At 38.8% G+C, this 23,394-nt stretch overlaps 1 protein-coding gene and 1 long non-coding RNA gene across 5 annotated transcripts in view; both read right to left on the reverse strand.

The window, feature by feature from the left end:
• kcnip4a (potassium voltage-gated channel interacting protein 4a) overlaps positions 1-23,394 on the reverse strand; it is a 137,192-nt gene that overhangs the window by 63,116 nt on the left and 50,682 nt on the right. The gene's annotated exons all lie outside the window — the stretch shown is intronic.
• Positions 16,989-17,665, reverse strand: LOC148154084 (uncharacterized). Its single transcript, XR_015766217.1, has 2 exons — positions 17,212-17,665; positions 16,989-17,099 (listed from the first exon to the last, which is right to left on the reverse strand). It is a non-coding gene; the product is annotated as an uncharacterized LOC148154084 (long non-coding RNA).

Below are 23,394 nucleotides of genomic sequence, written 5' to 3' on the forward strand. Positions count from 1 at the left end.
TGAAAGTGCATTCTGTCTTAGTTTATATGATGCATTGATGGCTATGGAGAGACAAAAAACAAAAAATCTCTGCAGATTAGTGTTTCTGCAGTTGATGGGTATTTTCAGAGGCACGGCAACAATCCCGTTAATTAGATAAATCTAGTATGTTCATAAAGTTAAAGCTGAAGATGCTCAGAAAGCCATTAACTTGTAAACATCTCCTAAACACACATTTAAGACTTGTTTTTGTTTGGTGGTTGACATAGTAATAATCAAGCTTACATGATATCTTTTAGACCCATGAAAGACGGAGACATCACCACACCATAAGCAGATATTTACATTTTCTTGCAGGAGAAACACTAGTTCCAGCTTATATTCTCTATTAAAAATAATACACAGCATAGAATGAATCATCAGTGAAATCAGATGAGCATGGCTGCTCAAAGAGTTGCTTAATTATGTTGGAGCTGTGATGGCTTTTCATTAGACGAGACGCACCACAAATTAGGATGTTTTAATCAGACGTCTCCTTCGAGGCTTACACAACACCGACCTGCTGGCTATAAACAATCAGAATCACCACTTGTGTGAGACGCGAACTGGAATAAAAACATATTTTATAATCAAGATGAAGTCTGGAGGACACCAGTCTTCCCAGACACTGCGGTTCATTTAATCCAACCGAATAAATACAGAAACACTGATAGAAACGCAGGCTAGAATCACGGGTTTTACAGGCTTTTTTTCTTGGCGCTTCCTCCACCCGTCTGTCTTTCTGTCCTCCGTTCATCTGATGCTGTACAGCACTTCATTAAGAGACATCCTGTTAGTCAGTAGCTCTTCATGACTCACACACAGAATGGTGAGCCATAGGTGGGCTCTTGCCCTCACGGTCGTTTGAACTGTGAACAACGGGGGAAAAAAAGGAAATGGAGCCCAGCCGCGGCTCCAGCAAGCTCATGAGCAGCAGTTAAAGTTAGATGGAGGCCGTGAATCTGATAAGTCAAGCGGCGAGGTGAGGGTTCAGACCAAAGCAGGAGATTTAAATAAAAAGTCAAAGAAAGGATAAATATGCTTTTGTTTTGAATGCAGACATGCTTATGCCCATTTGGTTTATCTTTAGACCTAATCCCCATTAGGAGACACAGAAAACAGCTCAGCATCTTCTAATAAGGAGCTGCATTGGTTTTACTGCTGTCTTTAAACCATCACGCTCCAACAAAAGCAGTAATTTTATCTTGTGGAAAATAAAAGCTGCTGATTGCGTCCTGCTTCTGCGAGGTGGAATTATCCGTTTAACCACTCGGATGCCTTTTAAGACGGCACTATAAGTCAAGCTCTTACAAAAAGGGAAAGCGGTCATGTTATTCTGAATATAGCCTTCACTTAATATCACTTTTCTCTTGTTCAAGGCAATTAAAATGAACTTTCACTGAATTTAATGCCCAAACTAGAGCCAAGTACCTAATAAAGCTCCACTCGGATATATGCATTTGTCACAAACTGTTGATCCAAGCAGTTACTTAATGGAGTCTATTTAAGGTGCCTTGTAAAAGTATTAATATCCCTTAAATTTTGCCACAAACTTCAGTGCATTTTATTTGCATTTTCTCGTTTACAAACACAGAGAAGTGCATAATTGTGAAGAACAAAACTCATAATCTAACAGCCTGAACTACAATGAAACGGAAACTGAACACATGTGGAGAGTATTCAAGGTATACCATGGTTCTTAACCTACTACAATAAAAATGCATTATTCTACTATTGTAGAATAGAGAGAATGTAGAGCTTACATTAAACCACAAACATATAATTCTTGTGTCATTCCTCAGTTTAAACAATTGATCTTTTTCTACATTATTTTTTTTAATCTACTACTACCTTTAATGTAACCTCTCACAAACACTACTCTTGTTGTCCACTAAGGGGCAGCAAAACTGCACCAGTCTCTGAACTTCTTGCTATAAAAATGATGCCAGATTTCCCACTGAGGAAGATTGTCCTGAACCGTCTTTTTCCGTGCTGCCCAAACTGAAATAAGTCAAGAAGTTAAACACAATTTTTAACTCTTGTGTTTGGTTTCAGTATGAAATGAGGGGAAAATACATTTCCTTCAGAAGAGCAAAGTCATAGCTCTGTTTAGAAAATGATGCATAAACAAGAAGCAATCCTTTGACAATTAATGTTTTTCATTTGAAAATTCCCTGCAGATTTTGTGTGACCAAGTAATAAACAACTAACACAACTGGTCTTATCTAGCCACATAAAACCTAAACCATTTCTTTTTTCCAAACTCCATTCCAGGCACATAGAGTAAAGCCTGGTTTGACAATTTAAAGCAGATGTTTGATGATGGCCTTTAGTTCCTGCAACCAAAACAACAACAAAAAGACTAGATGTAACCTTAACTGAACAAAAGATCATTTCAAACAATATTTTACGCATATTATTTTTGTCTCTGGCTACTACTACCACAAACTACCGCTGTATTCCGAACAGAAGAGGGCGCCAGCATTCTTCAAACAGCCTTCAGAGCTCCCATACGTGCTCCGTCTGGATGGAGTCAATTCTTTGGTGGTTCACTGAAAAGTAAAGAGCTCCAAAGTTATCCTGCTAAAAGCCTACTTGCTGTGATTACATTTCCCCCCCCTCCCATATAAACAGCATGTAGATGAAAATCAAACTGCCTTCAAACAAACACACATCACTTGCAGCACAGATTTTACAACCAAGATTAGAAGCCCTTGACAAAAGGAACAATGTAAATAACAGAGAGCAGACATCCCTCGTTTTTTTTTTTTTTTTTTTTTCATTTTCCATGACGTCTACACACAGCCTGTGAAAAGTGCGCTGTTAGGTGTCAGAAACAAACTATAAATCTTTTTTTTTTATTATTCTTTTTTTTTTCACACCAAATATGCGTCAGAATTCTGTGTCAGTTCTGGATGAGAGAACAAATGTACCACAAAGACACGGTGTGATGACCAACTCTGTCTGATGGCTGCAGAGAGCTATGAGGGAAAGCTCTCTGGAACAGTCAGTACCTTTCCAGCTGCACTCTCCTGAAACTATCTGAGAACTGCAAGCAAAGCCAGAGAAAAATGAGATTGAGAAAAGATGAGAAAATGTAGGACTGATGGGAATAACAATAATATTTCCAGATTATAAAATTCTGCTTGGGTACAGAAGCTTTCTGAACACATAAAAAAAATTACAGTAATCATGGGTTTTAAAAACGTAGTACAGATCATATACAGAGAGGTGAAAGAAGAAAAAAAATAAAATAAAAATCACAGAGTGCAGCAGTAAAAATAGCTAAATTTGCATGCTCAGCAGTTTTACGCCTCCAGAGAGGCACAACCATTCCTCTAGTGTCTACAACCCATTCATCTGTAAAGTGACTTGGCCGTGTTGCTGCGTATCCTGCCACATATGGTCCTAATCAGTGGCCATCAGGCCTCATGATGAGTCCTGCATCCACCTGCCATCACTTCAGACAAATGCTCTCCGGGAGCAAATGTTATTTCTCCTCTGATGATGGAGCTAGATTAAAATGCTAATTTTCCAAACGCCACAGCTCCGCTACTCATTAAGATGTGTTCTGTGAATCACAATAAAGCACCAAATGTTTAAAATCATTTCGGCAAACAAAACACTTCTCGTCCATTGTATGTGCGTGTGATTTTTCTTCATTATCGTCTTTCATTTACAACTGCTGATTGTGAAGAAAAAACTTGCAAAAAAAAAAAAAAAAAAGAAGCCAAGATTGACACATGTTTTTGTTTTTATTGCTTTTGGATCACTAGTTAACTTTTCTACCATCTTGAGAGATTTTGTGGCAGATATTCATTCACTGATAATTTATCTTGCTGCAAGAATTCAGGGGATAACAGGAAGGCTAGGTGCTTTAAACTCCCATCTGTCATTGGGTGTAGTGAAATGCTGTGACAGTTTTCTGGATATCTCAGAAGCAGTCTGCCACCTACACAGACTGAAAATGATAAACAACAGAGCTGTTTATGAAGAAAAGCTTTCTGTAACCTACTAAAAGTTTTTGTGCTTCGTCTGACTCCAGTTTTGGTTTTGTTGCTGTTCACACTTATAACTATGAGGGGGTCTTGATCACTCACCTTCAGGAACATTGGTTTTACATCTTTATATATATGAGGTCATACTCTCATGTTATCTTACTTTGAAACATGCTGGCCGTTATTCACTTGTTACTTTATGCTGTATTTTTACCCCTGAACTTGGCAAAAAGAGATTCTGTCCGCTCAGCACCTTTAGCATTTTCCATAATGACTGAAAAATGTCAGAGTTCATTTAATTTCAGAGTGCTTCTAAATCAAAACTAAAAGCCTTTGAGGCCAATTTCAAACATGCAAAGATTTCAAACAGAGTGTTTGTAGTTTTTTATGCATTTGTCCTTGTTCAAGAGGTTAAGTTTTGTAATTATATTTGATAATTGCTGCTCCCTATCTTGGCTAGCTCTTCCTTGAGATTGAGGTTTTTAATCTTATACCTTCCTGCTTAAATAGAGGTTAGCTAAAATTAAAACATTTTTGAATACCATGATAAAATGCAAATTAGTTTTCAGTCTTTTTCATTCAGTAAAAACGTTCACCGATTTAATGACTGCACACTCTGGTTGGGCGTAAAATAATTGCTTTACCAGATCATAAAAAATAATATGATAATAATCATCCATATTCACAGCAGGTTAGGTCAGAGATTTTATTGATAAAATAAAAAGTTTAGGAGAAGATTAGGTGTTCTGCAACAGTAAATCAAGTCATGCATGTGATGGAGTCATTTTATTTTATTATTTAAGAATAATTTATCACTGGAAAAGGGGATTTCAGTCCAAAAGACATGGGTTAGATAACTATTTTAGATTACTTTCTTTCAAACTACATTTAACTGCATAAATCAATTAACCTTTAAAATGAATCTTGTGTTTAACACGTTTAACAAGGGCTCGCTTTTGGTGAAAGCAACTGGTAGAATATTAGCTCCACTGGTCAAAGTATCGCCAACAATCTGTTTTTTCCTAATCAGCAAAAACACATCATATGGAAAGTGCCAACAGGTTGTGCTGAAAACGCTTTTTGGGGCTGAGTGAACCAGATTCGAAGTTAGCAATTTATGTCCGTGAGGCGTTTAAAGGTCATGCCAGAGGAAACACAGAAATTCAAATAGCTATGTCAAAAGAAACGGTTTTCAATGTCTGCAGCTCATTAAGGCTACGAGAGAGGATGCACCAAGAAAGCTAAGCAGAGTACAGCGAACTAGCTGTTTTTAGATTCTTCAGTCTCTGTCATGGATCATGTTTTAAAATGTTGATAGCCTTTTTGAAAATCTCAGTTTTAAAGGAATGGTTTGTGTTCACTACAGTATACTAAGGCTGCTGTTTTAGAGATACCTGTGCTAACCATGCTAACGTAAGATGCTGAACTGTAATCATTGTGTCTTTGCTTTAAAACAGCGTCTGCTCACACGTGGCATGACATTGCTTCTGTTCCAGAAATAATTACTGACTGCCCCATGCAGCGAGGTTCCAAAAAATATTTTAAATGCAGTTTCATTCATTCAATAAGTAAACATGACAAACGTAGGGAGAAGAGAAGACAAACGCTGCAAATTTCTTGATAGTTTGTAACTTTAAATCCAACCAAAATGAACTATAGCGTCATCCACATATCAGAGCGGATAGACACAAGCTTAATCTAAGTGTTACTAATCTCAAATCAAAGTGGAAAGATGGATAGATAGTTTTTTTTCCCCAGTACTTGGTGAACTGGTGAAGGCTATCTCTAGTTTTCAAAGAGAAATCAAAGTCAGAACTTTGCCACAAAGCTGCAAAGTGGTGCACTCTCGTAAGAATGCTGGAAAAGCAGTTAAAAACTAACTCTTCTTTAACTGCAGTGAGCCGGCAGCTCGGCCATCATCCCACAGGTCCCAGGCCAGCATCCTGCACCAGTAGTTAAATGTCCAACATGGACGCCAGCCAAGCAGTTCCTGTCAGGCGTGAGGTTCGATTGCACCTGCTTGACTTGATCCGTCATTAAGAAAACCTCACCTGCTGGCGCTGTGCTCCCTTTAGGCCCGTGTCACATTCTTTTGTTACAAACCAACACCAAGTTTCTGTCAGTGTGATACCCGTCCAGTTGTCACAGTCCACTGAGCTGCATGACATGAAAAAATTGCCTAAGAGAGTCAAAGACGACACAAGAAAGGCAATAATTTGCCCAATTCGGTTAGAAATTTATGAAGTCGTGCCAAAATAAATCTTCAGTGAGCAGCACCGAATGAAAAATCAGCACAGATGGCCTTGAGCTGATAAAAAAAAAGTTAGTTTTTATTCTTGCAACCCCAGACTCCTTTGTCTTTCCTTAATGCTGTGAATATTGCATTCCACTGTCGTAATGAGCAGCGTTCTCACACCAGACCCGTCTCCAAATAAAAAGCTATGACAGTCACACCGTGACGTGGAGGAGCAGCAAAACAAACCCCTCGGTGCAGTAAGCGCCTGCGTGATTGCCGCGTCTATTTGGGGGACAAAAGTGCTGCGAAACAAGCAGCCCGGACGCGAAGTGAAAGTAAGATTTAATGCTCTTTTGAACCGGTGCGGTCCAAAGCCCCCAGCAGCAATAAACATCACTCCTCGCTCCGCTCCGGTTTACTGATATTCCATATACTGTACATTTGCCATTCAATACATTATCTCATCCAATTATGTTCCGCTCAAGATGGTAAGTGAGCAGTTCAGTCCACTGCACCAGGATTTATACTGAGCTCTAAAAGGCAGTTATTAAATATGCACAGTTGAATCAGCTGGCTCTGTTTAAGACGCATATCTTGCTCATCTTAGAGGGTGGGCATTTATTCAGGACGTATAAACACACCAGGGGAAACAGCAGCAGTGGTTGCTGAATATGTAATGAGACTTTTTTAATGGTACCTGTGCTAAACTGGGTGACAATTAAAAGAAGAAAAAAAAGCTGGTTTTACAACAACTTGACGTTACAAGCACTTTTTTTTTTTTTTTTTTTTTTTTTACATGTTGTGTCCAGAAATATATTTTCTTATTTTATATCTTTGCTCTTGGGCTTCTTTAAATTTGTATAAGTCAAACTGTCAGTTGACCCTCTGTACAGCTCAGTGTCTCCTCTATGAACTGGGATGTATTTTCAGCTGCACAACTCTGTGCTAGTAGCACTGAAATGACAAAGGATTCTCCAGTACAATTCACTCAAAGCCAAGAAATCTGTGTATGGCTGTTTTATTTAATAGAAATCTGCCTGTGCCAAGGAAACTAGCTGAGCTTGTCAGTCAATAGCCTGGTGCCACCCACAAAAAAATAAAATAAAACGAGCTCCAGGACGGACGAAAATCAAACTAGGGCTGCAGACTATAGTGAAATTAAAGTATAGTATCGTACTGAAATAGTCCAGACTTGGAGGTTATTCCCACAAAGTGCTGCCTGTTTCCAAATTATATGTCTCAGTACTTATATGGCTCCTACTTTTACTTTGCAGGACTGAGGGGGGAAACGGCTTTCTGAAGTGCACCGTTTGCCGACCCCTGCCTTCGACGGGCACCCTCGAACGGTACCTTGGATCACGTGAAGTTGCATGGATGACGCGTTCATCAAGTGCATCGGGCCACCGTCTCATCCGAAACCCATTAGGCTGGTTCTGATGACAGCTTATCAGCAGCAGTGACAGGGGAAACACAAACCGTGTAAATGATGCTAACACAGAGGACGGGCTGCAGTTGCCAAAAGCTTTCTATTTATAAACCGCAGCAGAGAGGGGAAATCCTTCTTACTCACATAAATAGCAGGACAAGTTGGGAAACCTTCAGGACGTAATCCAACACTCGTCGTGCAGCACTCAAGTACTCGTATACTCTTATTTTCACCATATTTTGGAACACATTACGTGTCAGTGTCGGGGGTTTTTGCAGCGTAAATATCATAATGAGAAACCAGCCTTCAGCTCACTATCAAAGGCTGGGAAAAGCGATGATGTTTAGTGGAAAGGGTATTTAATTTATCTGTCTTATCTGATGGACTGCGGAAAGACAAAGAATTTGAATAGCAGCAAAGCAAAATAAGATTAGATGCACATTCTTTGAAAAGATGAGCTCAGTATCCAATTTAAAAGCTGAACTCAAGCCAGAAGCCTTTGGTCATTAATCCTCTGTGATTGAAAAGAGGATATCAGAGAGCGTCTTTATTTCGTGCTTCTCCAAATCAGCACAGTTTGCCGGCGCTAATATACTCGTCGTGACGGTGGGATTCCGAAGATCTCTGAATCGTTTATGTAATGAAGGACAGCAGACAATGCAGAACATCCAACAAGACAATCAAAAAATATTTTCAAGGGTTTAGTTTAGTCTAATTAACCCGTATCTAATATCTTTAGAAGACGATTTGCACACAGGGAGGCTGCAATTCGTTTCTAATTCTTTATCACCCGATTAAGCTCTTCCAAATTTACTGCAAAAGTTTCCCAACTCTGCAGAAGCAGAGACAAAAACAAACCTCTGATAGCGACTGTAGTAGAGAGGCACTAACACAGTATTACATCCTTATCAGATTCACACCAAAAGCAGAATTAAGATGTTCTGGTTTCCAAATATACATTTTTTCTCTTCAAATTTAGCTCATAAAAAGTACTTGCCAATGTGTCTATATTAAAATAAAACATTTCCTATTTGTAAAAATGGAAGGAGTTTGGCAAAACTACAAACCAAAACATGGCCACCCACTTAAACTCACAGGCTAACTGAGGAGAGCAGTGATCACAGAAGCAGCTGGAGGCCTTGCTGTAACTCTGGAGGAGCTGCAGAGATCCACAGCCCAGGTGCAAGAACTTTAGCGTGTCAATAAGACAGACAAATATGGAAGTAGTCCTGTTTAAATTTTGTCACAACTCTTCAGGGAGGTTACAGCAAAACTGTGGAGGAAGGTTCGATACTCAAACGAGACAAGAGCTTAACTTTTTTTCCCCCCTAAATATAAAATGCAGTATCTGATGGAAATCTATCTTTGTCCTCAACACACCATCCTTGCTATGAAACTTGGTGATGGCAGTATTATGCTGCAGGGGTTCAATATTATTTTAACTACTGTTTAATCAATTGAGAAGGGTGTTTAGAAATATTTGTGTTTTGGTTCAGAAAAGTGTCTCATTAATTTTCCTTTAATTGCTATGTTGTCTAGTGTCCAAAATCATGAAGTCAGCCTTCAAACTCTTCTTGGCTCTGCCAAGAGAAACCTTCAACGAGCTGCATCTCATCTTAAGAAAAGGCACTGAGATTGTTTTGTTCAGTCATTGTAGTGCATTTCCTCCACTTATGTGTGAGAGACTCCAGACCACATAGACGGATGCATCCACTTATACTTAAATTATTTACTGCCTGTCCACATTTTACGAGTGTAAGGGTGTCTGAGTGGGTGGTAATCTTCACAGGGGCACCGCAAGGGCCTGTGTTTGTTCTCAAATTGGACTCCATCCTGTACAAGTTGGATTTCTGCTCACAGGACCTGTGAATAATGTTACATGCGACGTGTTTGTCACCGTCTTCTGAAGCATGTAAATATTCTGTGGATGCACAGTCAGCACGTATTCCAGTTCATATCAAACCTGCATTTGCAGGATTCTCTCAATTCTTCAGAGGCAACTCAGGTTTATATGTCAATATTGTTCTTTTATTTTAGTAATGAAACAGCTGTTCAAATTTATTCATTTATTAACTATTTACAAAACTAAATTTCTTTTTTTTCATTGACATTTCTACTTTATTTTGCAAAAAAATAAAAGACAAAACCCCCCCCCAAAAAACATACATTCACCATATTTCTTATCCAGGTGCACCAGATGGAGTTTTAGCTTTGATGCATTTTGATGCAAGTCAAAAGTCAGACATCTAGAAATTTGAGTGTTGAAGAGAACATCATTTAGAAAGTATAAGTAGCACCAGGCTTTTAGAGGATTCTCTAGTAGTTTTTTTTTTAAATCTTTGAAATCTCAACTTACAAAACAAACGAATCCAAACGTTTGATAACTACTTAGGCGTGCGCTGCTGAAGTAGTGCCAAAGAGGCTGAATACTACTTATTTAAAATCAGTAATAGGATAAAAGTAAATTTACTGGAAACACGTAGGTGTTCACCTCAACCAAACAGAGAGCTCACATTTTACAACTAAGAAAGTTTACAAGAACTGACACTGCAGATAACTTTTTTTTTTTTTTTTAAGAATACTACGTTCTTTGGGGGTTGCAGCAAGATGCAAGCCTGTGAAGAAGAAAGCAATTTTCTTTGCAGCAGTTTGCTGGTACAGCAGAATCAGACTCTAAACACCTGGACAAACTGAAAAAGAGGGCTGCACTGAAGTCTGAACAGCTTATAACGAGATCAGGAATGTTGCATAAACTGATAGAAATGGGCAACAACACACCCCGGCCACGCTTTTTGGGATAGTGGGATGAGAGAGTCTTTAGAAATCTTTAAGTTGCAACTTTTATTTAGGTTTCTTTTAAATAATAATAATAAAAAAGCACATATACAACTTTTCAATATGCATTATTCACAAGGTTTGAATCAAATAAATCTAGATTTAGTCAATAAAGGCTTTTGTAAATCAGTCTGTATAATCAAAGTTACTCATTTCTAGAGGAATTATGTGGCAACTAGATCTGCACATTATATGCATACTGTTATCAAACTCTCAATGTGGATAAGGTAACTTTTTAACAAAAAACTGCATAATTATCCAATTAAAATTAGCTAATCATATAAGTAAAAGGAAACCAGACTGTATGGCAGTGATATATTTAGAGATGCTTGTCGTTAATAGAGCAGAAAATCTATTAGGACGTTAGATGTCATCAAGAAACTAGAAAATACAGTTTCTTTACCAAAATTGCAGATGTAGTTAACTTTTTCAACAAAATATATCACTGAGATAAAAAGGTATAAATTTACTTTTTTATCCAGTAGTTGGATAGCAGCACTATTGGGTTATATGCGAGTTTAACAAGCTCTCCAAGCTTTGAAATTCACCTTCACACAATCCTGCAGAGGCAGAACTTTCACCCCCATCGAGCTTTTTTCCATAAACAGCAGATCAGTTCAGTAACAGAACCAGGATGAGCTCCAGCTCATAAAATTTAAATGATGCCAACATGACTGCAGATGCAGTACGACTGCATGAATTATGCACAATATTGTAAACACTGACCTCTGGACTTAGGGCTTCCGGAGATCATTTCTGTTCAGTCTGACGTGAAAGTAAAACGCTTCCCTCGGGGCCCAGGTGGTAAATGCTGCTCGGCAGACATGAATTAGGTAAACGGAAACGTTGCCACGATGGCAGCCGAGGCCGTTAACGCGAACTAAACGTTTGGGTTGTGTTTAAGTGATCCGGTCGTGGCTCATTGAGGATCCATATGTAGATGCGAGGGAACATGTGGTGAGAGCAATTAGGAAGAAGCGATGGCGTCTGTCAGTTTGGGAGTCAAGAGATCTTTTCTGAGAGCGAAACGAGAGAAAAGTAAAGGTCCGCAATCAAAATTTTAATCATTTAAAAATAAGATGGAAAACAACAACAAAAAATATATTTAATATACGTGCTGTTTGTTATTTAGATTTTTATGCATACATAAAAATGACATGTAATAAATTTGATGGGTAAATGAAACAATCTGAGAAATACGCAGGATACTTTTCTAGTTACATTTGTGATGAAGATCCTGGGATAGGTGAAAAAATTCATTCGAAAAGGGAAATAATAAATTATGAGCTTAATAGAAAATTATTGCACATTAAAACTAAAAAGGTTCAACGTAGCATATCGGCCACTAGAGCTTTTTATGAGTGAAGCAAATTGTGCACTTACTTTTGCATGTTATCAAGTTAATTTAAACTGCATCAACATTATTTTGAAACCAGATCAGGTTGCCCACGCTTGAAAAGCAATTACTTTTGATAATGTTTTTTTTTTTTCTAGCTCATTTGACTTTATTACCGTCTTTAAAGTAAAATAGGATTTTTGCTGTTACAGTGTTTGTTTACAGGAACGTAGTAAGAATTGTTCACATGGTTGCGTGGTGTAGCTCAACCTCGGTGATTCTCTCCGTCTTCTCTTTTCCTGCCTGACAACTATAATTAAGAGGCCACAAAATGTCTCAACAAATATTTATGAGAGCTTATTAAAATAAGAAAAACTAGGGAACAATGGAAATTTGAATGCGAAAACAACAAAATAGAAAATATTCCTTGAGGGAGACACGAGACAAAATCAGCCGATGCAGAGCAATTACAAAAAGATGCGAGAGGAAAAAACAAACCCACTTTGCAACAGTCTTCAATGGAGCATGTTTTCCATTAATTCAACCGTGGAACCAGTCAGCCTCATTTTCCCTCTCGTCAAACTCCCTTTCACCAAGTGCTGTCACTCTGAGGCAGCCTCTGAATCATGTGGTCTGTCCATTATTATTAATGCAAATACAGACTCGCGCGCACAAACACAAGCAGAGAGCTCTTCTCACTGTACTCCCCTTCACATTCACCGCACTCCTCCCCCTGCATCCACCCACTGACTGTGTCTGCTGACAAATACAGCAGGTGAATTCATTCCCTGCATGTCATCCCAGACAAGAATTCATCTTCCCTCAAGCAGCCGCCACAACGCAGTCAGCCACGACAACGCTTGCTTAGAGGCGGGGTTTTTCATGGCTCCGGCTCCAAAAAAAGTCACAACAATGTCGGAAACAAGAAATTCCCAGGACTATTGTGCAGCCAAGTTCTGTGGAGACGACCGCGGCGGGCCGTGAAAGCAACTCGTTCTACAGGCTAACTGGCCCCAGCCTAGTTTAAATGCGAGGTCACCTCAAATTGCAACGAGTGCAGTTTCATCCGTCACGGCACATACCACTCGTGTTAATACATTTATTTCCAGGGAACAGGGAAATGTCCCTTTTCACGTTGCAGGCAGGGACGTACACAATGAAGCAGGAGAACTCCCCAAAACACACACATGTATGCACACACACACGCACAGCAGCCCAAGGTGATTCTTTTTTAACCCCAGAACTTAAATTTGTCTGCTCTCTAGAGAAGGAAAAAAATGTTGAAATTGGGCTCTTTTAATGCAGTTAGAGTGCTCTGCGCAGTCTGATTTGTCTGGTGAAGGACACACATTCATCTGTGATTCTCCACTACACTCTCAGAGTCAGTCATCTCCTGTGCTGTCTAGGAAGGACTGAGTAAGAAAAATGTTTGAATCAGAGTTCACTGCCGCAGAAATGCAGACATGACAGAAGAACGGCCAGCGAGTGTTCAGGAGTAATTACTATAAATGAAGTTTAAGTTATTAAAAGCAATCATCCCTTGAAGTGTTTTAGCTACAAACTGGTATCTAAATCACCTGAATCATTAGGCTTCCTTATCTATCGTATCAGGAGAGGGAAAAACAGACACACACAACCGATAAGAAGAGCTACTTGCTGGCAGGAAGCTTGTGACAGCAGTTCAACAGCAATTATAAAGGTCACACATCTGATAACGTGGTTGCGACGTACTCCTCCTCTTCAACTTGATGCATCCTGGTTGTGGCAGGTGTGCAAGTTGCTGAAGAATAATTCTGCAGAGTACCAGCTGTACCGTTGGCTTTTTTTTTTTTTTTAAACAACATCCCGACATAAACAAATCTTTACCTCCTGCTCTCTGCAGAGAATCAGCGTTTTAACCGAGTCGTCTTACAGAAAAGTATTAAAAGTCGAGAGAAATGTGCAGCATTTCCCAGGGTTATAAAAACCTATTTCATGAGCTGGGCTGGCATCGCAGCCCTGCTCCAGATCTGGGCTTTAGGGGTCAATAGGCAATCAATGAATTTCATTTTCTGACTTCAAAGCTCTGCAACAGAAACTGACCACAATTTATGAGCTCGGATAAGAACTGAGCAGATATAGTTGTTATTGATACAAATGTGTTTTTAAGGCAGTGGGGCTCATCACTCTGTACGCTTGTTTACGTGGAGGACCTCAGACATCTGTGGCTGGAGACGGGCAGTGAAATCTGCAAGAGTCTCTCGCATCAGCGTTGCACTTCGTTGAGCTTTCCACCGGCTTGCAAAACTCTGCTACGCTTGGGATGCGTTGGCCTAAATCTCAATCATATCTTTAGAGGGATTCAACCAAATGGTTAAAATTTATTTAAAGTAACTTAATTTGCTGTTAGAAACTAGAAGAAAATATCTTTTTTGGTCGTTTCTCTAATGCTTGATGCTTATGTCTTATGTTAAGACGTCCACTCCAGGAAAAGTGTGCAAGTCACTTAAAGTTTTCCAAAAGCAAACAATCTTTTCACTGTATGTCTATATACATTTACTCCAGGGAACATCGACATTCATCGCCCTTTTTATCACTTATTCTAAAAGCACATTACAGCGTTATGGTAGACTGAGCAGACTCACTCACGGGGCAGCCAATATCAGCATAGCTTATAAAACAGTGGTGTGCAAAATGAGATGCATATGTGAGGTGATTACATACACAGACCACAGGAAAGTCCTGTTGCTTCATTTAGGATCTCAGCTTTTGCTGTAATTGTCCAACAACCCAAACTGAGCTAATCTTCCCTTGGTGTTGTACTACACATAATTAGGAAGTCTAATAATCACTTTATTTTCTAAAGGCTGCACATTTAGATCAAAGGCAAAGGGGGGAAAAAAAAAAAAAAACTTAATCTGCTGCCCTAGTTAAAGAAACTCGTATAAGCCCGCTGCCATTTCAAGCTGAAGGCATTGACCGTCTTTGCACATAAAAAGCAAAAACCTTTTGAACTCCTCTCCTCCTCTTTATTTAACAGCTTCATTCAGGCAACCAGAGAATCTATTTTAGCATGTTCCAGCTTGTGCTGTTCACACACAGCGAGCACATTGATCGCTTTGTTAGAGGACGTGTAATTGTAGGCCAGTGGTGAGCTCTGATTGCTTCTGGACTTCTTCAGGACCAATTTGTCTGCAAGTCACTTGGGGCGGTGAGGCTCTGAGCTCTACGTGGGGCAAGGGGAGGAGGAGACTAATGGGAAATGTGATCTCCTTCTGACGTGTGAAGTACTCTCTCTTTGTTTGTGAAAGTTTGTTTGCCGAGTCTATTATGTGTATATCTAGGCCCTCACGGCGGCTAGAGAGATCACTTTGTTTGAGTTTCTGTTTGAAGAGTTGTACAGCATAGGGTAGGAATCAGGCTGCCAGGCATAAAAATTCTCACTGTATATTATATATACGTATATATCCAGCTAATTATTTATACTTTAGAATGAACATTACATAATATCAGATTTTCACAACAGACAGCTCGAGATAATGGACGATGTTCTCCCACACAGAGAAGCTTCGACTCCATCAAGTACTCACTTCGCATCCGACCACAATATGTTTATTGGATTAGTCAGGACTTGGCCATTAGAAGACATTGATTTCTTCTTTAACAACTTCTTGGTGCAACAATGTGGCTTTTTAGGCTCATGTCCACACATTTTCCACTCACGACTTGTTGCTTTAAGTCCCGCTTCCTTCATTAACGATTCAAAGACATCCTGGTCGAGATGTGGCAGAAGAAACCAAAACTATGATACAACTATAAATCCCCCCCTCACCCCCAAGAGGCTGATATTTCTATGTTAAAATGCATCTTTTATTTATTTTTTTATGCATGTTGATGAAAAGAAATAAAATAATTATTAAGTCTTTCAGAAGTTGAAAGACAGCAGTTGTCACAAAGTGAACTGGTGGATCCGAAACTCTTTACAAATCGTTTGATGGCCATTTGATTCCTGAATGGCTACAGAAATGTGATTTTTAAATCTAGAAATTGTTGTTCTTTTCCATGAAGGTCAACGTGAATGAAAATGGAAAATTAAAGCAGGAAATACCAACGCTACAAAAGCTTGGAGCTCCAAACTTCAGACGTCATACTAAGAAAAACACATTCTTCCAGAGAAAAAGGTTACGCATTTACAGATTAAAGGTCAGATCTAGAGTAAAACACAAGGTAGACATAAGGTTGCCATTTATCTAAGCTTTGTTCAGACTCATTTGTGAATAATCCTCCCCTATAGTGGAATGGTGGAGTTAAAATTTGGCAGAAATTCTCTTATTAAACTTCCCTGACTGACTGGCAACAGTCCTTAAATAATGATCATGTAATTTTAGAAGTACGAGAGTAAAGAGTCAATAGACTCTTCCTCAGTTTCTTTTATTTATAGTCAGTAATCAACACACATTGCAAACCTCACACCTCATCCAAACAAATAATCTGCATCAAACCAGCAGAGTCTTCTAAAAGTATCCGTCAATATGCCGATGCCAACCTTGCACTTCTGCACCGTGAAAAATCCATAAAGAGCTCATCTTTTGCAGGATAAATTAAATTTTGCACAGCCCATTGGTCTTTCTGTCCAATAAAAAAACAACAACATTTAGAGGGGGTAATTTTCAGCGTGGCGGCACCTGAAAACGCATTCTTACAAATGCTCATCCGAAAATACTGGGCAGTATCTTCAGGCGGGAAATCATCACCTCGGCTCTGCTGCATCGTGACTCTTAAGAGCATCTTGTGTGGCTGCTCCAGGGCCTGGATTTATCCAGCCATTACAGCACAGGGGCCATTTTTCATCTGTAATAGGGTCCTCCATTAAACATGAACCTGGAGGTACTATCATTTAGCTTGGCGCCATCGCTTCCACAAACCAGCAGCAGATGCTGCAAAAGATACGGCCTCTGTGGAAAATTATGGCAAAAGGGTAAAGTTGCATTCTAAGAAAAAATAAAAAATAAAAGCTTGAATAAAATGGCTGTGTAATGAAGAGAGCTTCATTACTGGGTCTATTTGTATTTAAGTCACTGTTAAGCACTTTTTGCACTTTATTAACAAGCACTTTATTTAGCACTGCACTTTAAGCAGAGATTTGCACATAAACAACAATTTGCACACGAGAAGTTTTAATTGTATTTATTGAATATTTTAGTAATTAGCATGTAGCCTTTTGTTCTGGGCTCTGCACAGCTGCTCCTCATTGGAAAGAGAGGTGGTTGCCTGTGGAGGGAGGATAATTGTTACTCAGAGCAAGGAGCTACTGGTGGGTAAAACTGAGCAAAGGTTTGTGCAATATCTGTTAGGTGTGGAGTGCTGATAATGAGTGACTCACCTGTCTTTTCTGTGTCCTCTCCAGGGTGTTTGGACAAATACAACCCCGGGGGTCCAGACACCATTTATAGGTTCGGGAGAGGCCATTGAAAAGTGTGGGGAGATAATTGTTTATGGGTTTTTTGTGGTGTTTCATTTGGTGTAAGAAAAAATATAAAATATTTATAAAAAGTAAATTTAAATGTTTATATTTAATAAATTGTAGTTTATTTAAATAGGTGGAGATTTGTTAAGGGAGATCCCCCTGTGAATTGGAGGTGGTTGGGTCCAGCACAGCTGAGACTATTTAAGCCTGTGGTTTCACCTGTGTGGGAAGAGAAAAAGGATTGTGATTGAGTGTGTGTTGATGCTGGGAAGAGAATAAACCAACTGCTGTTTCCACCTGACTCTACCTCTTGAAGTCTTCTTCACCGTAAAATCCAACCGCAAACGGCCGCCCTGTTACAGGCTGCTTACATTAAATCACAAGTATTTTACAGTGTTAGGCCCCAAAGCTGTAAAAGCAGTCAAGCTCGTATATTAGAACCGGTTTAACCAAAGACATCTTAAAACCTTACTGTAAAGGGAATTAAGAAACTGGATGGGCGCAACTTCTGAAGACAAACTAAAAACTAGGGATGCACCGATCCAGATATTTATTTATTTTTGTCACTCATAAAGACCAGGTTCATAAAGCTTAAGCAGCTACTAATTGAGTCTGTCTTAAACCTGCATTTATTTGCTAAACTTTAGATCTGTTCAGCCTTGCAGTGATTGCATATAAATGCTCCGCAGCACAAGTTCAATGCTGTGCAACCTGCTATGATCGCTGCCTGCACAAGGATCAAGCCTCTGCCTTTGTTAGATCAAGGACCAAGGAGTAACAGGTCAGAGGTGGAAATCCAGATATCCCTCTCTCCAGCTAGAAAGGATAAGATGTCTCCAGTCCGGTCCCAGTGAGGTGACCCTTAAAAACCTTTATAGGAAGGAACAGAGGTACATGCAGGCGGTTCGAGACATTTGTACTCAGCACCATATCTGGTTTTCAAAGCATTTGCACTTTTTTATTTTGTAAAGCAACTATTGATGCATCTTTTATGTTCATTGAAACTTACTTTGAAGTTAGCAGAACAGAGAATGTTAACATAAAAATAAAAAAAAAAGAAAGAAAGGTACTGCTGCGTTTTTAAAATTACAATGCAGGAAACTCCAAGGTTTCAACTTGGGCTCAGATTATAAAAACAAGTCACCATAATTATGGTAACTTAGATAATACACACAGCTCCACATTAAAATCTCACCAATAATTGTTGAAAAGATGGACATGTGCCGTAATTTTTTCTTCAGTTTGCTGTGCGACAGCGTGTGGGAGTAAAACCTGACATTTGTCTGACGTATCCAGCAGGCATCTGTTTTGATTCACCTCAAGTACCCACGGACCTACGCAGTGTGAAGTAGAATGATATTAGACTTCAAGTAACTTCAAGAGATTACATAAAGCTTAAATTAGGCCTTTTAAATCAGACAATTTATTATTTTTCCCCCTCCAAAATAGCAGCTTCTATATCCCTATTAACATTTCTAAAATATATCAAAGCTGGGTAGATATACTGAGTATCACCATGAGGTCAAGCCGTCGTAAAAATGTTAAACATAAATTCATAATCGACAATGCCAATGTCCGACATGAAGTCCAGTCTCATTCTGTCCCATGATGAAATCGTACATCTTTGCCTCTCTCTCTCCATAACAGACAATATCAGCGGCCCTCAAGAGGACTTAATGCACTTCCCATCATCACAGTGTTTCAGCTCCAGCCAATGAAAGAACATCAGCATTTAATATGTGCTTTTTATGTATGAAGTCATCGCCCATCAGTCAGCCAGAGTGAAGTGACAGACACTAAATCAAAAATCTAATCAAAGCTTGAAAAAAAAAAAAGAACTAATAAAAATTCATAAAAGGCTAATCTGCAGCCAGAGAAGTTAAAAGTGGGAAAGTAATGCTAACGTGATTGAAGCACCTTAATATATAATTTAAATTTAAAGTATTGTTCATTATTCTGCCGAGTAATAGCGGAGTCAGTCAAGTGCTTACATCAGACACATGCATAAACACGTGCAGTACTCTACATTACGGACATTTATCATCAAGCAGCGTCAGGTAGGATTACTGGTATTCAAAAACAAGAAATGTTATAACACAATATGTGACATCATGCAAACTTTGGGACAGATGGACACGGCATTATAAAGAAGGTTAATATCTAAAGTCACCAATCCTTTGCACCCAAACTGAGACTTTGCTCCTGTTTATTTCTCAGCTAATATTGACCTTTTCATAGATAAATATTTATTCACTGAACAAATCAAGAAATGTGTCAAGCTCAGTTATTTAGGTGAAATAAACACAATTTTAGGACCTACAATAGTGCCAACATTTTCTTTAACATGGCAAAAAAAAAAGTTTGACAAAATCATATAATTTAGCAAAAAGGGGAAGATTCAAATCAAACGGAGAAATAATTAGTTAAAATGAGGGTAAGAAAAACAGGGAAGAAATTTAAATTATTTAAGCTCTTAAAATAAAACTATATCTAAACAAAATGCATCCTCAACTAACCTGAATGCTGCCAGTGGTGCAGAGTTTTTAATTCCTGTTTTTGTAATGTATGTTCATTTTCCACTGTTGTGTATTACTAGCAGGTTGAAATTACCATAGAGTATTTTTAATTTCCTCTATAAGGTTACCGCTCCAACCTCCTCCTCACAGACAAGATACATCCAGTCTTCTGTAATTACCTCATAAATGTTTAATTTATGAACTCAAATCAAAGCTGGACACCTTCTTGGGTAAACATCGCTCTCTGCTTTGACACCAGAGATTTGTGTTTCAAACAAAATGTCATCCCTTCTTGAACTTTTGATTGCTTTCTTGCCGTCTTTGTGCTGATGTTTTTCCCCCCCCTCACTTGTTTACATTTCATACATTTTCAAAATGTAACTATTTGCAGCCTGAAGATTTATAGAGGATCTTACAAACCTTCTAGATTCTGCTCTATATGAAACGTTATATAGGATGTGAAACTTGTTTAAAAATGCTTTCAGTTTTATCTTTTTCTAGTTCGGCATTTATTAAATTATCTTTGGACCGTTCTTCCATCACTGCTTCCGTCTCCAAGGACTTTCTGCCGTTATTAAATATCAGGATATCACATGAGACCCTATACTCAACTGTTAACTTTACAAAAAGAAACGGATGCCTGCTACTACAAAAGGGGCAACTCTGAAAACAGCCTGCTGCCTCACACTGGTGAAACGAAACATTTCACAAAAAGAAAAAGAACGGAAATAAAGGCTTTGCCTGTGTTTCTGCTTTTTCCACTCCAGTGATTCCATTCCGTTTACTCCAACAAAGCTCATTTACTCATTTCCCTCTTTTTTTTACCACATATCTTTTTGTTCAATAACCACGTTGTCTCAGCACTGTCTGTAAGAGATTAGAAGAATTTCCAAGGAAAATGCGATTCTCCACTAAATATGATATTTATCACTGTGGAGCATTTACCAGAGATGTTCTCCAAGTTCAATTTCCATCAGTTTCTTAGACTTCAGTCGTAACGAGCTGCCAAATTTGTTTTTGTCATTTTAGCTGTAATGTAGCATTTTGCCATTCAATTGGTTCATAGAGTCTCTAGCGCAAGCATGAAGCTATAGACCCGTCTACCAGGAATACCAAGGTTTTAAAATATTTAGTCATTCTGTTCTTACAGTTCAAAGTTTGTCATCCTACATTTTTATATAAAAAGATAGAAAAATATTCAAACAAAACCAAACTGAGCTTAGATTTCTCACACTTAAGCCCACAGAAGTGCATTTTGTACGTAAAATCATTACAAATGTTTTTTTTTCTTCGTTTTTTCTCTCACTTATAGTGGTTAAATAATGCGGCCCATTGCACAGCATGTTTGACCTGCAAGTGATTTTGATCCAAGATTCTTGGATTCTTCATCATGCAGCTATAAGAACTGGTATTTTGAACTACAACATTATGTTGATGCATTAAACAACTTGTGTTGCATGGATGTAAATGTAAAGAAATGAAGGCGTTTTTGAGGAACTTAAGTTTGTGTCTCGAAAAAGTGAGATAAAAAAAACATTTTCTAGCTGAAGAGAAAGTTAGGACACTGTACTACCTAATTCTTGTAACTGCCTACTGGACTCTGACATCCATCAGAGGAAAGTTTTACTTTGGCAGTGAGATGTTTGGGGGATTTCTTTTCAGGTACAGCCCTTTTTATGTTACTGGACTAAATCTCAATGATCAAGATTTTCCATTCCTCACCTTTCATCTGGTCTTTGTGGACTCACCGGTAAGTTTCTGGCCCGTTGTCATATTACAGTGTCCAGCTTAATAATAATTTCCTTATTGGATCATTGTCACATGGCGCGTTCGACCTTCAGCGCTCATGTGGCATTTTAATAAAACATCCACTCTAACCTTGCTTTGGTCTCAAATACATAATAAATTGACAGCCGAGTCTCATTTTGCTTCCTTCATGCGCCAATGAAATGTAAGGCAGATACACAACAGTGTGACAGGAATATAATTTCGCTGCTGAATCGCTGAACAAAACAAAAATCACTCCATCGTTCCTACTCATGGTATGAGAAGAAGTCAACAGTGGGCCATTTCTACAAAACTGCATTTTACTGCTTTACTAAAAAGTGATGGAGCAACTCCCAAACTGAACCAGACATGTTTTGGTCGAGGTGGCCTTTAACACATCACACTGTTTAGCTTTTGTCAAAGATCTCATTACAAAATTTCACACCACCTTCACACTGACCTGACCTGACCTGCAAGACTGTGGTCTAATCTGATGTGACAACAGCAATATTCAATGAAAGAAGACTTGCTGCTTACAGCTTCTTGCTTCAGGTGTTCGTTTCAGACAGAAAACATTTGTCTTGCATTTAATGAAAATGATGGTGAGGACACAGTGGGAAACCAAAATGTGTTGGTCTACAAATAAAGCTGCTTATTAGCAGCTAATAAAGAGCTGCTAATGAATGATTGTTAACCTTCGCAGATATTTGATCCTCTCCGTGAACCTTGCGGGTCGAAGCTGTTCAAGAAATGTTCAGGATTTCTGAGGACACAGTGGGCCTTTGCTATTTCAGAATATATGGAGATTATCCCTGGGATCTCTTTGGTTTGTCCTCCACCTTTTTGCCCAGGCCACACACGCACACAAAAAATCCTAATTTAAATATTGCAATTTTGAGACATTTAGGAATTTGTTTTTATAAATCATCCAAATCAATGTTATCATATTCATCCATCCCAGATCTATTTAGTGCAGATCTGTGCCAATCCCACATGCAAAGAGAGGTGAAAAGAATAAAAGACGGAGCAAAAGCCATGGATTTCCTTTGGAGGCACCATTTAATCACAGAATATGTCAGACAGAAAAATAGGCTGAGACACCTGAAAGGAAGAAGAAAACCGAAAGGGTGATCCATCCTTATTAGGTTGAGATCTAATATATTGAGCAGCAAGTCAGAGGCAATTGACTGGTCAGGGTGATCTGTGGTATGGTATAAAAGCAGATGGACATTTTCTATATGGGCCAAAGCTTGGCGGATTGCTGAGGCAGACCTACTGTAAATGACAGAAGAAAAAAAAACTCCTGCTCTGTTGCTTTGCATTTAAATTGAATCTGCGATGGTTGCAGCGGTGCATAAAAAAACACAGCGTAGATAAAATTTCAAATGATACCTTGCTTCCATGGTGGATGCGCTGCTGCTGCTCAGAGCATGACGCATCACTTCCAGTCCTCGTCGCTACATTAACGGCTTCAATCTGTTTTAAAATTATTTTCCCACCGTCATGCCCCAAGGGAGGCAGCTTGGCATCCTGCGGTACCAGCAAGATTGAGTGAAGAAGCAAAACAAGCAAAAGGTTTTGCACATTCTGAATTTAGGAGCAAACGTGGATTGATCTACAGTTTTGTACGGCATTCGGAGGACCAAATATTAAATGTTAAGTTGAACGCAATGCTAGGAGACAATACATTGTCTCTCTGATGGAACAGTCTGAGCAACACAGTGCAAGACAGATTCATTTCCTATAAAGAAATACAAATCATGAAAATGTATAACTATAGAAGCAATAAGGCAGATTTTTAGATACAGCAAATGTA

Source organism: Poecilia mexicana, unplaced genomic scaffold (assembly GCF_051168715.1).
Source record: "Poecilia mexicana isolate PSO_F unplaced genomic scaffold, ASM5116871v1 scaffold_18, whole genome shotgun sequence".
NCBI lineage: Eukaryota > Metazoa > Chordata > Actinopteri > Cyprinodontiformes > Poeciliidae > Poecilia > Poecilia mexicana.